A 14,624-nucleotide genomic window follows, 5' to 3' on the forward strand; every position below is an offset into this window, starting at 1 on the left:
AAGTGGATTAATCCTTTGTGTTCAAATCAATCCTTCATTTTTTCTATATCTGCTAAAATCCTGGTTCTGTTTTATGCTGTACTATCACCAAGACTCACTGGGTACTGCTACATGACTTTGCTTTGGGCTGCTATGTGACCTTGAAATGGGCACAAAAATCGGAAGAAAGTTGTCCTTTTTTGGGTGCGTTGAAAATACAAACACTTCAGGAGGCAGAGAGGCCTGAGTAGCAGCAGCAACAACAACAACAACAACTAAATTGCCTGAGCTGTTTTACCAGCCAAGAGGGTGGCACCTTTGAGGGCAGATCAGTAAAACACAATGGATGAGTGCTGACAGCAGGGCCAGGCAGGCAGACACTTTGCAGCCTGTTTGTAAAACTCCTCTTTGGCTCAAAGAAGCTCAAACTCCAAGGAGGAGGCAGGTTTTGAGTGGTGGCTTTGGTCCTTCATGGCCTGGAGCTGGCAAGGGAAAGCACTCCCAAAAGGATCCTGGTGACACCCCTGCCCGCCCCACTGCCTGTGGCCTTGCTGCTGTCCAAGAGATGGAAATTGCCTTTATTGCCCCTGGATAAAGATTACTGTCTGTTTCTCTATCTCACAGCCATTCAGGCTTCCAAACCTCTGCAAAATGAAGCAGTAAAGTAAGATATAAAGTCAAGATACTGCTGTTTTATTCCCGGAGCAATGCCAAAGGAGCTAAAAAAGGCATCATAAATATCCCCCAGCAAATGAGAAGGCCGTTGTGCTCAATGCCAGTTTTATGATGCCAAGGTGAAGATGATTTAAGTCACTCCTATAACTTACATGGGCATGACACAGACTTTTGACATTGATTATTTTTTCACTCTACCAAGAGTTACAATCCTGAAAGTGTGGATCCACTTTCTTTTCCTATCTTTTCTTGGAAAGAACCATAATGTGTAAGAGTTCTCAAAAACTGCAGAAGAAAATCTGGGCTTACTTCACCCATAAAGTTTGCTAAGTCTTCTGAGCCGAGTTTTGTAGCTAAACACTAGCACTGCCTAATATATAAACAATATTCCCCAAAATGCACAAGAAAAAGCATTTTCCCCGTTTGAAATATATGTTTACTCTGCAGGAGAGGTGTTTACTTGGTGTCAAAAAGATGAAGGTTTGAGTTTTGTGAGCTCAGAATGAACTTCCCACTACCTGCTGTGGGGGCAGAAGAGGGTCCTGGCCCAGCTGGAGCACCCAGCTGCTACTTCCTTCCACAAGAAAATAGTAGAAAGAGACAACTGAAGAGGATAGAAGCTTTTTATTATATAAACAATTTAATAAATATAATAAATCTGGAAATGCACAATATTTCACTTACCTTGGCAGCTTTGAAGACTAAGATTTCCAACAGGAGATTATCACTGGTCATGAGGCAGTGTGATTACCAGCAAATTGCATGTGGGTAAACCATGCTCTAAAACAATCAAAGTTTCATTTTATAAATATATATATATATATATATATATATATAGGCACTTAGCATGCTGCACAGCACTACTGGTGTTCTTTCAATGAAGGCAAATACAACATTAATAAGTGATAAAGACATAGATTTCTATCCTGGTGGACAGAACTTGCAAGATGGACAGCCTGTGGGGTGGGCTTTGGCAAATAAGTTTAATTTTCCCTGCCGCTTTATCTTTGGATGATTGCTTAAGAAATAAAGTTCTTTTGTAAAATGCCTTGGAGTATTGATTATTCCTCCTCCCTGCTGTAAAATGCACCAACAAAAGATGGTGTGCTGTTTTCTATGGTCCTTTTTTTTTTCTTTCCTTTGCCTGGGACAATCATAATAATTTTGATTCCAAATAACGCTGCCCATTTTAAAGGGTATTCAAAAGCTTCTTTCTCTCATTCTCTACAAAACCATCATTTTAAAATGCCTCTCCCCTTACAACAGGCGATCAGAGTGCTTTGCACACGAAGGATACTATTGACATATTCAGTGGGGTATTTTTAGCATGGTGGGAAAAATAAAATCTTGGGAAAGGTCAGCTCTTTCAGTGCGCTAATTAGATTTCTGCGGAAGGAGATTATATCACGATGGTGACACGCAGGCTCACAGGGACATCACGCAGCAGCCTGCAGCAAGCAGCCTGGGTGAGAGGGGCTGGTGCGAGAGCGGCTGGCAGGGGTGGACCTGACAGATCGCCCCTGAGTCATGCAGCACCAGACTTCCTTCCCTGATGGTTCCATTTCGGCAGGGCAAGCAGGGGGACATCACAAAGAGAGGCTTCCCGTTAGCTAATGGCAGCTCTGTGCGTCCTCTCTAGGAGCAGAATGTGCTGAGGGAGGGATGGGTGCAAGGTGGTGCTGTCAGTGAAGCTGTGCTGTCCAAGTACGCTGCCAACACAGCCTGGGATAAAAACCCTGAGGATTCAGCATGGAGAAAAGCAAGAGATTTTCTTCAATGAGAGTGGTGAGGCACTGGCACAGGTTTTCAGAGGAGCTGTGCACACCCCATCTCTGGAAATGCTGAAGGTCAGGTCAGACAGGGCTTTGACCAGCCTGGTCTAGTGGAAGATGTCCCTGCCAGTGGCAGGCAGAGTGCAACCGGATGGTCTTTAAGGCCCCTTCCAACCCAAACCATTCCATGATTCCATGATTTTATGTTTCTGTGACTCTATGATTCTATGACTTGAGGCTTCAATGCCTCTTCAATTCTATGATTATATGATTTTGGAGGAGACATTCAAACTTAAGGTCACATTTTAACCAAAATGATGCCAGCATGATCACAGGCAGAGATGGGACTTGACACATCTGCATTATTTTGACTCAGTAAAGCTTGAAGAGGATTCTGAAGGAAATCCTAGAAATTAGGTTGTAAATGTGCCTAAACAAAAATCAAAGCTGGGTTTGTGCTCAGCACCCAAAACACCACATTCCTGCCGTAGGGATGGCACCAGCCAGGCTGTGTCTGTGTTCCCGTCTCCATCTGCTCACTGTGGCACAGGGAGGAGGGTGTGTCAGTGGCCTGGGCCATCGAGGTGCCCTCAGGTGTGAGCTGTCTCAGACCTCTGAATGTCTGTCCTTTGGCAAGGAGCTGCAGCAGTGAGCACTGTGAGCAGCTGTACAAGCGGTAATATCCCCCTCCTGCACCACTTTGGCTGCATAAACAGGGCGTGGGGGAAGCCTACAAAAGCTCCTTGCCCACCCAAATGTAGTCTGTCATTTAGGTTATATGTAAGCTTTGTGTTTATCCTAACAAATGGTGTGTCTTTCTTGCAAATTAAATCACCTCTGAACACTTGCAGGAGATAAAAATGTTTGTTGCTTGTTTTTTTTTTTTTTTTTTCTTGTTTTTGGTTTTAGTTTTTTGTTTTTTTTTCCCCCAAAGTTGGATATATTGCCGCTGTTTGGTGGGCATCTGTTGACTTTTGCTGGGGATCATCAAAGTGCTCAGTAGGTCCTGGGATTTCAAAGCTCTGCACAGTGGTGATTGTTGCTTGTCAGTAAACAGCCACCTTCTCCTCCCTTCAGGGGGCAAAACCAATTTGCTCCAGAGGAAAAATTAAGAGCTAACTGAGCTCTTACTAATATTTGAAATAACTAAGCTATTTTGAAAAGTGACTTCCAGTGGCTATGAAGAATGAAAACAGCGCTGTGTTTTCTGTGGTAACACTCTGTCTGGATAAGACAAGGCACGGAATGTCTGCATCCTGAGATGATTTGTGTTCTGCAGGACAGTGAGAGGAGCAGCTGGGCAGCAAAGCCAGCATCTTTGCAGTCACCCACAGCCTGACAGGTCCTGCCAGGCTTTGGCTCCCTCTCTGCACCTGCCAGGACTTAAAGAATGTGATGAGTTTGTCTCAGAGCACTGTCAGAGGAGAACATTCCCACAAGATGAGGTACCACAACAGGCACAGATGGCAAGCAGGAAGGCATTAATGTCAGGCCTACACGAAGGTGAAAGGCTTGGAATTAGCACGCCAGACACGGTTCCACTGAACAGCCTGCGGGAAAAGCACGGAAGGAAGAAGAGGAAGATGCCAGGCCTGGTGGGGCAAATCTGAGTAACTCATCCAGACAAAAATTCCCACCATGGCAAACTATGGGAAAGGAAGGAACTGCTTACACACATTCCAACCCAAGCTGTGGGAACAGATCATATGCCTCATGGTCTGTATAAAACTGGTACCTCCAGAAGAACACTCAGGGATCCCTCCACCGAGCAGACCAGAGGAAGAGGGGCCAGCAGGACACCACAGGAACCTGTGTGGTGGTGACTATCTTTCTACTTAATCTGTCTTTCTCTCTCTTTCTCTCTCCCCCACCAAGCCCCCTCCAAAATTACATTTACTGTTAAATAAAATCCATACTATTGGCTTCAGCAAGTGGTCTCATTTGCATCTTAATTCTGGCAGAGGCAACTTTTAATTATGAGACCCTTACACTGTTTCACAAGTGGGATCCTAAGAGCATAACAGCACCCCTGTCATGTATTGACTCTTCCCCAACCTCCACACACCTTGCCACCCCTGCACCCACCAGTGACTGTTGTCTCATCCATCCTCTAGTCCTGCTGTGGCCGCTGGTGCCAGCACAGCTCCCTCCATCATTCCCGGCCAGGGGTGAGCAGAGACTTATTTTTCCGAACATGTTCACTGATCTCCTGCAGAGCCCTGTGGTAGTTTAGCAAAACCTTCGTGGCTGGAGACAATTTTGGTTGGTTACCAGTTGATGGCACCAGGGCTGTTCACCCTCCCAGTCGAGTGACTGTCACTTCCCAGCAAGTGTGAACCTGTCTTCACGCTTCCACAAGCAGACAGGGCAAGTTGCCTGCGTTGTGTCTGTTCAGTGGGGGATCCATCCTCCAGGGTGGAACTGTCACCGTCTTTCAAGGCTCAGATTTTAATAAAAAAAAATCTTCACAAAGCATTTTAACTCTGAGCTGAATGACTGCTTTGAATAGAGCAATTAAGAAGATGAAAGGGGGGAGGGCAGCCCTGTGTATCGTGTTGTCATATGCTTCAGGAGAGTTCCTGGGGTGGGTGTGGTGAATCCACGAGCAAATAAGTATGTCCAGGAAGATCAACAGAGTTAAACCTGGGTGCTGCAGTCCTGGACCCAGCAAAGGGAGGTTATGGCTGAGGATCCCGGAGGAATTTGCTGGGACTTCATTGGGAAGATTAGATTTAGGATCATTAATTGCCTATGAAATCCTTGAACACATTGTATTTAAATTCAGATTAATTGCTCCGATCTGCAGCTAATTTCAGAGCTGCTGTCAGTGTGTTCTCACCGACACAGACATGAAGGAGGTTTCTGAATAAAATGTCTATGGCTGAGCTTTTGCCCCACAAATGAGTGAGCAATGCTCCCAGCATCATGTCATTGGCCTCTGCCCCCTTTCTGCAGTCTTTTTGGGTTGGATGTGCAGAGGAATAGCAGCCTAGCATTTCTGAGAATGCTTCATGGCAGAGATAATTACATGGTGAAATGCAAACTAACAAGCTGCATCTACTTAGTATTAAGGATTAATGATCTCAGCTTTAGTCTTTGCTTCCCTGCAGGGTGGCACATCTCACGAAAATCATGCTTCAATAAATACAAAAAGTGTGATGTGCAGCCTATGTAGAGTGTATGTATAGAAATAAGACTCTAACTCTTCTCACCCATCATCTGAGGCTGGACCTAATGTTCTGCACCTTCACTCGCCCGAGGCAAACCAAGGATGCAGATTATAGAATCATGGAATCACAGCATGGTTTGGGTTGGAAGGGACCTTAAAGACCATCCAGTCCCACCCCCTGCCATGGGCAAGGAGCACCTCCCACTAGACCAGGTTGGTCAAAGCTTCATCCAGCCTGGTCTTGAACACTTCCAGGGATGGGGCAGCCACAGCTTCTCTGGGAAACCTGTTCCAGTGCCTCATCACTCCCACAGTCAAGATTTTTCCTGATATCTAATCTAACCCTCCCCCCTGTCAGTTCAAAGCCATTCTTCCTTGTCCTTTCACTCCATCCCTTGTCCAAAGTCACCCTCCAGCTCTCTTGGAGCTCCTTTAGGCACTGGAAGGTGCTCTAAGGTCTCCTCAGAGCCTTCTCTTCTCCAGGTTGAACAACCCCAGCTCTCTCAGCCACCACCAGACTTGCCATCCCCTGTGACACAAACCCTGCTCTGCTCTCCCCTCTCCAGGATTATTTATCCCTGTTTCCAAGCTACCTTTACCAGCTCTTTCTCAACTGTTCTTTGTACATACTTCATATGGTGACATGATGGGCACTGTGGGCCACACCACACACCCGATGCTTTCCTCTTGAGTCATCTCCACATTTTATAGCCAAGACGTGGTGCTTCATTCACCCTTGGCTGTGACCAGCTGTCTCTGGAGCTTCCCTCTGAACCAGAAAATACTGGATAGCCTGTCTGCTTGCTCTTCTGATCTCATTGGCATACATTTCCCAGCCTGCTGCTGGTGGGCTCTTCTGGAGCACCCTGGAACTTGCTTGATAGGTGGCAGGAGGCAACAAGCTTGAACGGCAGACAGAGCCTGGGACTTGACTGGCCAGCCTGCTTCAGTCTAGCTCAGTTTGTCTTAACATTCTTGTTCTCAGTCTTCTCCAAAGCTACACTACAGGGGTAATGTTACAGAAGGGAAAATGTGGTTTAATACAGCACATGCAACGCAGGTTATGAAAGCAGCTGCCATGTCCATGGAGTTTCTGGTGTACCCAGCTCTCTCATGTTGCCTCTGGTAGGCAATGTGTGTGTAGAGGCTGCTTCAGGTTATCACCTCCCACAACCAGAGGAGAGAGATCCCATCCCTCAGTCAGTTTGAAGAGATTTGACACTTCAAAGTGAGCCTCCATCTCTGTTTGGGGTGGCTTGTGTTGGACACTCATCAGAGACAGCAAATCCATCAGCGCTCCCACATACCTGTGAGCTGGAAAAAACTCTTCAGAATGTGAGCTAGAACCAGAAATGAAACCAAACCCTTCAGGTAGGGTTTTTCTGGCTGGCTTTTTTTTGGGAAGCTACTTGAAAACACTGTTCCTTCTTACCTCTCTTTAGTAGCCACTGCATAGTGTGTTTATTTCCATGAGTGTGGACCTGAAGTGCCCCCATGGAAGGTTGTACATGCATCCAACTGGCAGATCATCCCTCCACCAGCTCTGTGGGAAATGGTACCTGTTCTCAGACCTACTGACACATCCAGCTTAATCATCTGAGACCAGTTTTAGCAGAAAAGAACCCCACGTGGGATAAAGGAAAATTATGTTTCTGTATGTGAAGAGAGATGGGTTGCCTGGGTCATATAGGCATGAAACACCAGATCTGCCTGAGATGCCAGATTTTGGATTCCCTAAATGAGTACCTAAAGCAGAAGTGGATCCCTCCTCTCCTGGAGCACAAACTATCCTGTCAGGCTGGATCCCCCGCTAGGATATCTGTATTCTGGAAATACACTGAAGGTTCCTTATTATGTCGTTTCTGTGTCTGGTTGTGTGAGTAAATCTTGTAGTCAGGCGAAGCGTGAATAGTTTGGCACATATAATTTACTCAATGTATTCAGATGCGGTGCCCTGAATACTAAACACCATTCTCCCATTAGTGAAAAAGACCTATTTTAAATGTTGGGGGTTTTTTCCTCCTTCTTGGCAGTCAGTAGGGGTTATATGTAAATCCTGCACTTGTGTGTATGCTTCAAATAAATAGCTCTGGGCTGGTTTTGTTGGGTTTTGGTTTTTTTTGTTTTTTTTTTTTTTCAGAAAAAGAAATTATCCAGACTTGCAGTGAGACAACTGGCCTGTCGAGTCAGACTCCAAGGGGAAATATAGGAGGAAGAAAAAAGGCAGGTCTGGACTGAAATGGAAGGGTAGTCTCTCAAACAAGGCTCGAGGAAGCACGCCCTGTCCTCCCAGTCCTTGGAGGCAGGACATTCAAGCTTTTCCCAGCCCCTCGAAGGCAGTGCCCAATCTCTGTCACCCATGCCTAACACTGTTAGCCATCATCAGTGACTTCAGAAAGGTTCTACTCCCATGGCCACATCTGGCAACACTTCTGCTCCCTGTCCCCGGGGAACAGCTGGAAACACATCTGGGCATCTGCACTGAGAAATGGAGGGTGTTTAGTATAACATAAAGCTTCCCTTCTATTTTCTTATTTATTTATTTATTTATTTATTTATTTATTTATTTATTTATTTATTTTCCCTGCCTTTTCCTCTTTTATTAGTTAGAGAGCACTGTAACAGTGAGCAGCTATTATGGCACAGCCTGTCAGCTGTAGTGCTGGCAGGTGGGTATCTGCGGGTTGTGTCTTGGGTTTGCTGATAGGGGCCTTACACAAATAGTATCTCCTTCATCAGTCCCTCTGAACCAGCCTGTCAGTTCAGGAGACAGGGAACAAGGCTCAAGCTTGATTGCAAGCCTCCAGCTTCCTGCTGGGGAGCTGAGAGGACGGGAATCAAACCCTGGGGCTGGTTTCTAATTGGTAAGACAAGGAGACGTTTTAAATGAGATAGCTGCAATTAGGATGAGAGGCACTACAGAGATCAAGAGAAATGCTTCTTCATAAGAACAAGCTGTTGCTTCTCTCGAGGGGAGCAGGCAAGGGAAAGGTAGCCTGCCTGAAATGGGTTAGCTGCAGCAATTAGGCAGAAAACTCAGTATACTGAAAGAAATCTCTTCCTTCAAGCTTGCAACTGATTTCAAAGGAACCAGGGCTCACTGAAAAAATAAATTAATAGTATTCATCTGACAGCTTGCTTAGCTTGGTTGTTTTTCTGTTCCCTTCATGTTGGGAACATTATTTTTAACTACTTCTATAATTTTCAAGCATGCATGGAGGAGCACTGGGCTGCTGCAATGTTTGAGAAGAATGAGGCAATATTTATGAATCCAGCAGGGGAAGATAATGGTCTGCCAGGCCACTGGTCACCATGGGGCAGTGGAGATGTTGGCAATGTCCCCCATGTCCTGTGGACGGTGACCACCACTGGCTGATTCCTTCACCCACACTTTTCCTCTCAAAAAAAAAGTCATCAACCAACTTGGAAGCCAGAAGGGATGAAAAGTGCTGTATGCCCCTAGAAACAGGGTTAGGAGGACAACTGCAAACTATTTAGCAGTGGCAGATGACAACTGAGATCAGAGCTAACACCAAAATTCCTGGTAGACACACCTCCGGAAGGCAATGACAGAAGGTACCCTCCACTACCACGATGCTCTTACCACAAACCTCATTTCACCTTCTTGATACTCTTCAGTGGAAATTTTAGTCTTCCATATTTAACACGGCCTGCAGGTTTCTGATATCTGTAATTTTCTGGTGGCACTTCAGTTGTGACACACTTTAGATGTGACCTGTTCATCCACAGGAAGCTGGAGACGAAATTTCAAGTATTTGAAGAACTCTGCTTGAGCATATGCTGAACGCAGAGCAGCTGACTTCTCCCTAAAAGTTACTTACAAGCAGCACTAATTATCTTATTTTTCTGAAATTCTACGAGTGGCGTCAGTGCTTAAAAAAAACACCAAGACAGTCTTGAGGATAAGGTTTTGCTGGAAATGTTGAGCAGAGCTCAGAGCTGTAGATGATAAGGTCACAGCAAAAGGGAGCACGGAAGCCGAATTTCTTCCGACAGCCCTCCTGGTGCACTAATGCTGAGTATCAGAGAGAAGCAGAGGTTTCCATACCTAATAATAAATTGAAACAAGAGCATCTTGCAATGTGCTTAGTAGCATACAGCAGCAGCAGCTATGGCACTTCCCTTGGTCTCCCCAAGGCTCCAAGTGGGAGGATTCAGGCCACTGCCTTTTGTATATTGTTTAAATTGAAGCACTCAAAACAAGCAGCCAACAAATGTTTTGACATGAAAAGCTTGCCTTTAGGGCTTTTGCTTTTTCTCATGCAATTTTTTCTTTTTTTTCCCCATCCTTCCTACTTGTGCCTTGTTCTCCAGCCCCCTTATTAGCACAGCAGACGAAGAGCCAGAGAGCAGTCTTGATTCTCATCTATTTCAGATCAAAGGGAAGAGAAAAACAGGGCAGGACCAGCATTGCCCTTAAAGAAAAAAAGGAAAAGGCCAGGATCAAGCACTTTTTTATGTCACAGGGGTGCAGCAGACAAAAATGGGTTCACAATGACCCAACTGCCTCGGGCAAAGACCTTTGTCCCCATGCTGCCCTGGACCTTTGCTGCATCTAGCAGCTGACCTGGGGGCTTTGTGAGGTTACCACTGGCAGGTGAGGGGCCACACAACCCCAAAAACCTACTGGCGTCCTTGCTGCTGCATTCCCAGGGTCTCTGTGCTCTCCTCAGGGCAAGAACCCACACAAGTAGGCAGCCCCTGGGGCCACACAAGGAAAAACGAGGCAGGGTTGCTGTCAAAGGGACACAGGGATGGATTTTCCTGGTTTTAGATAAAAATTTGGTTTAAGAGAAATACACATTTGAAGAAATTCTTCCCTCTGAGGACGGTGAGGCACTGGCACAGGTTTTCAGAGGAGCTGTGCACACCCCATCTCTGGAAATGCTGAAGGTCAGGTCAGACAGGGCTTTGACCAGCCTGGTCTAGTGGAAGATGTCCCTGCCAGTGGCAGGCAGAGTGCAACTGGATGGTCTTTAAGGCCCCTTCCAACCCAAACCATTCCATGATTCCATGATTTTGTGTTTCTGTGACTCTATGATTCTATGATTTGATGTTTCAACGCTTCTTTAATTCTGTGGTTTTATGATTTTGGAGGGGGAATTCTAAGGTCACATTTTAACCAAAATGATGCCAGCATGATCAGAGATGGGACTTGACACATCTACGTTATTTTATCTCTACCTCCAATAAAGCTTGAAGAGGATTCTGAAGGAAATCCTAGAAATTAGGCTCCAGTAGATGAAATGTTCACTGTTCTGTTGGTTTTTTCCCCCCAAAGTTGGATATATTGCTGCTGTTTGGTGGGCATCTGTTGACTTTTGCTGAGTATCAGCAAAGTGCTTAGTAGATCCTGGGATTTCAAAGCTCTGCACAGTGGTGATTGTTGCTTGTCAGTAAACAGCCACCTTCTCCTCCCTTCAGGGGGCAAAACCAACTTGCTCCAGTGGAAAAACTAAGAGCTAACTGAGCTATTTCAATGCTTTGAAACAGGCTTCCAATGGATAGGAGGAATGAAAGTGACTCTGGATTTTTTACAGTAACTCAGAGTCTGGATAAAGCACTGGCTTGTTCCCTGGGATGCTGAGATTTTGTCTGGCTGGCTGCATGGTCCCTGCAGAGTCATGGCATCTCCCTTCTCCTCCAGTTTCCCTCTGAATAAAAGAGAAACAAGAATTCTGTTCCATGTAAAGAGTAAGTTGATGAATCATGCTGTCTTAGTGCCTTATCTCTTAACTTGCCATTCTCCCAAAAGAAATTATGGAACACTGTCAGAGTACATATTAAAAAAAATTGGGATTTCTCCTTATGATATTCTTAGCATTTGTAAAACCAGAACAGATGTTATTGTTTTATTCAGCTGAAACAGATCTATGAATTTTGGCTTTCTTTCCAAACTAAGAGCTGGCATGCTAGAAATTCTGTGGAACCTAAAAAACCACCAAGATTCTTACCCAGCACCTCTTAAGTTTCATCAGCTTGAGGAGGGAAGGGAAGGCAAAGCAAGGCAAGGCAAGGCAAGGCAAGGCAAGAGAAGAAGTAGAACATGGACAGAGGAGCAGACACACAAGTGCCCCAAAATCCAGAAGGATGCCAGGATGCCAGAGAGGCTAGGGAATCACATCAGAGAACATCTCCAACCTACTAAAGCTCACAGAAGTCGCTAGAAAACTATTAGGTGGCTGACACCACGTTCAACATCTTTTTTTCTCCATTTTCTTCTACACTCCCCCCACCCCGTTTTTTTGGGGGGTTTGTTTTTTTTTTTTTAGCTCCGAGAAAAATACCAGCACAGAAACCTCCACTCAGGAAATAGGGTTAGCATTCTCTCTCTCACATTGGCATTTTGTTCTGAAATTTTCTTCAAGAACTGTTTATTCTGAGAAGTGCAATTTTAAAATAAATGCCACGGTCACTTTGAATTCCTCAGCCCCATTTAACCACCCCTCTTATCTCCGAAATCAGTTGGGTAGGTGATACATGACACTGTGATAGTGCAAACAAACATCTGCTCCTGTGGGCGTGGGCTTGCTCACTCCAACATGCTCTTGAATCTAATTGGGAATTTCCAGGCATATATTGCTCACGCTCTTTCCAAAATAACTTGTATAAGTATAAAGTGTATGAATTAATCATCCCTTTAATCCAGCAAAAGCTGCGCTATATCTGCTCAATCACAAGACATTTATTTCTGTTCTGGGTATTCAGGATGGAATATTTTTGGTTTGGTTGTTGAGTTTGGTTTTTTTTTTCACAAGTGCTAAGAGGAATTTCCAGCTTAAAGAAGTAAAGCAGTTGATTTTTGCAACAGAAAAGAGATTTAGCAGCATGGTTGTCAATCCTACTGTCCAGAGGGAGAGACTGGACCGAGGCTGTTTGGTTGGGTTTGTCCAGAGCTTCATGCCACACTGAAGTGCATTTTCAGTGTGACTGCACAAGTGTCCCCATAGCTCAGAGTCTGGGTACACACACCAGACAGGCAGCAACATTTCTGTGTCCAGCCTCCTCCTTGGCGTGGCTGAGGGTGAGCACTGTGGCCACTCAGATACCAGCCCAGGTGTTGAGATGCCACTGACCATTCTGGCCACGCTGTTGCCCATGCTGGACCGTGCAGCTGGCTGTGCTGGTATCAGCTTGGGGAGGTCATTTAAGGCATGTCCACAGCTCAGAGCACAGTGCAGAGAGGAGTGGGCAGGGATGAGCCATGCAGGTCCATGTGGCACAGACAGTGCTGTCAGCATGTCCTGGTCCATGGCCGTGAGCCGGTGGTGCACACCTTCCCAACAGGGTTTCTGAGCACGGGGGGAATGTTCCCCTTGGGTTCCTGCTATGGAACTGTGCCCAGGCAGCAGCCAAATTGTCAGAGGCAAGTCGGTAGTGCCATCTGAACAATGCATAAATGTGAGAGGAACAGAAAGTCGCCTGCTGCGTCCAAATGTTGATGGCATCAGCCTGGCTGCTTTTGCCCCACTTGCTGCACTGCCAGCTCACAGCGGTGCCCTGCGGCAAGTCCTGCAGCTTCCAGCTCACCAGCACCTCTGGCCTGCAGATCAGCCTTGGGATGGCTCTGGCAGTGCAGCAAGGCAGCCCAGGTGCCTACCTGAGCATTGAGGAGGCAGCAGCCAGCCCTGCCAGCAGCACCAGAGGCCACAGAGCTGCTGCCTTTCAGACTCACAGCAAAGCCCACCCAGCAGGACAATTTCCAAATTAGACCCACTTTCCTGTCACCCTGGTGGAGTGAAAGAAAACGAGGCCTGGAGACCAGTTTTGGACGCAGGAACAGAGAATCTGCACATCCCAGAGACTGATGACACAGTTCAAGAGGAGCTTGGCACAACCAGAGCTCAGAATACATTTCCCTCACACTTGGCAGGGGTAGCATCCCGAGTCTGCGGGCTCATGTCATTTTTCCAATGGCTTTGTCAATGCCTGTTTCCTCAGGCAAGGATCAAGATGTAGAAAGATGTTTCCAATAGATGACTGATGAAGTATGAAGGTGATTGCAATGCTGAATACATAGTCAAGGTGAGTTTCACAACCAGCAATACTGTCATACCATGAGCCAGTACCACACAATGCACCAAAACAACAATCTTAGTCCAGACCCTATGGAAGATAAACATCTGGAAGCAATAGAGCAAGAGGAAATGGCCTCAGATTGTGCCAGGGAGGGTTTAGTTTGGAATTGGGAGAAATTTCTTCACCAAATGGGTTGTCAAGTGTAGGAACAGGCTTCCCAGGACAGTGGTGGGGTCACCATTCCTGGAGTGGTTTAAAGATGTGTAGATGTGGGACTAAGGGAAATGGTTCTGTGGTGGGCTTGGCACTGCCAGGTCAGAGTTGAAGTTGATGATCTTAGAGGGCTTTTCCAATCCAAATGATTCTATGATCACAAAGGAGACATGGCTAAAATTACTGGAACTATAACATACATCTCATGTGCTGGGCTGAACAGGACATTTCTGCCAGACTCACAAGAAGGAGATAGGATGAGATATGGAGGAAGAGCTCCACTCACTTGCATGACCCTTCCTGGCAGCTACAACACAGGAGATTGACTGTTCACCAATTGCATTCTATTAACAATATCAAATCAAATAAAATCAATTTAAAAAATCAAATAAAATTTTATTTACTTTACATGGAGAGCAAGCCTTTAAGTGGTTCTTGCAACTGCAAAGAAAGCATTTTCTACAATATAGAATTTCAGCAAAAGTTATTGTGATTTGGCTGGAGGAGAAAGAGCCATACAGATATTGGCAGAGTAGCTGAAGGAATCTCTAATTAAAATTTATCCCATTTCACTCGTTAGTTAGAAAAGGTCATTTAATAATGAAGGCTGTCTTAGCAGTTTTATCAAAATGGTATCTTTAAGCCAAACAGCACAACATCTTATTTGATATATTCTAGAATATGGTGAAATATAAAATACTAGTCACAAAGTCAAGTCAGATTTTCATGGGAGAAAACCATTAAAAGAGAAGCAGTTACAAGAAACTGAAATGTCT

The sequence above is a fragment of the Aphelocoma coerulescens genome, unplaced genomic scaffold, assembly GCF_041296385.1.
Source record: "Aphelocoma coerulescens isolate FSJ_1873_10779 unplaced genomic scaffold, UR_Acoe_1.0 HiC_scaffold_100, whole genome shotgun sequence".
Taxonomy (NCBI): Eukaryota; Metazoa; Chordata; class Aves; order Passeriformes; family Corvidae; genus Aphelocoma; species Aphelocoma coerulescens.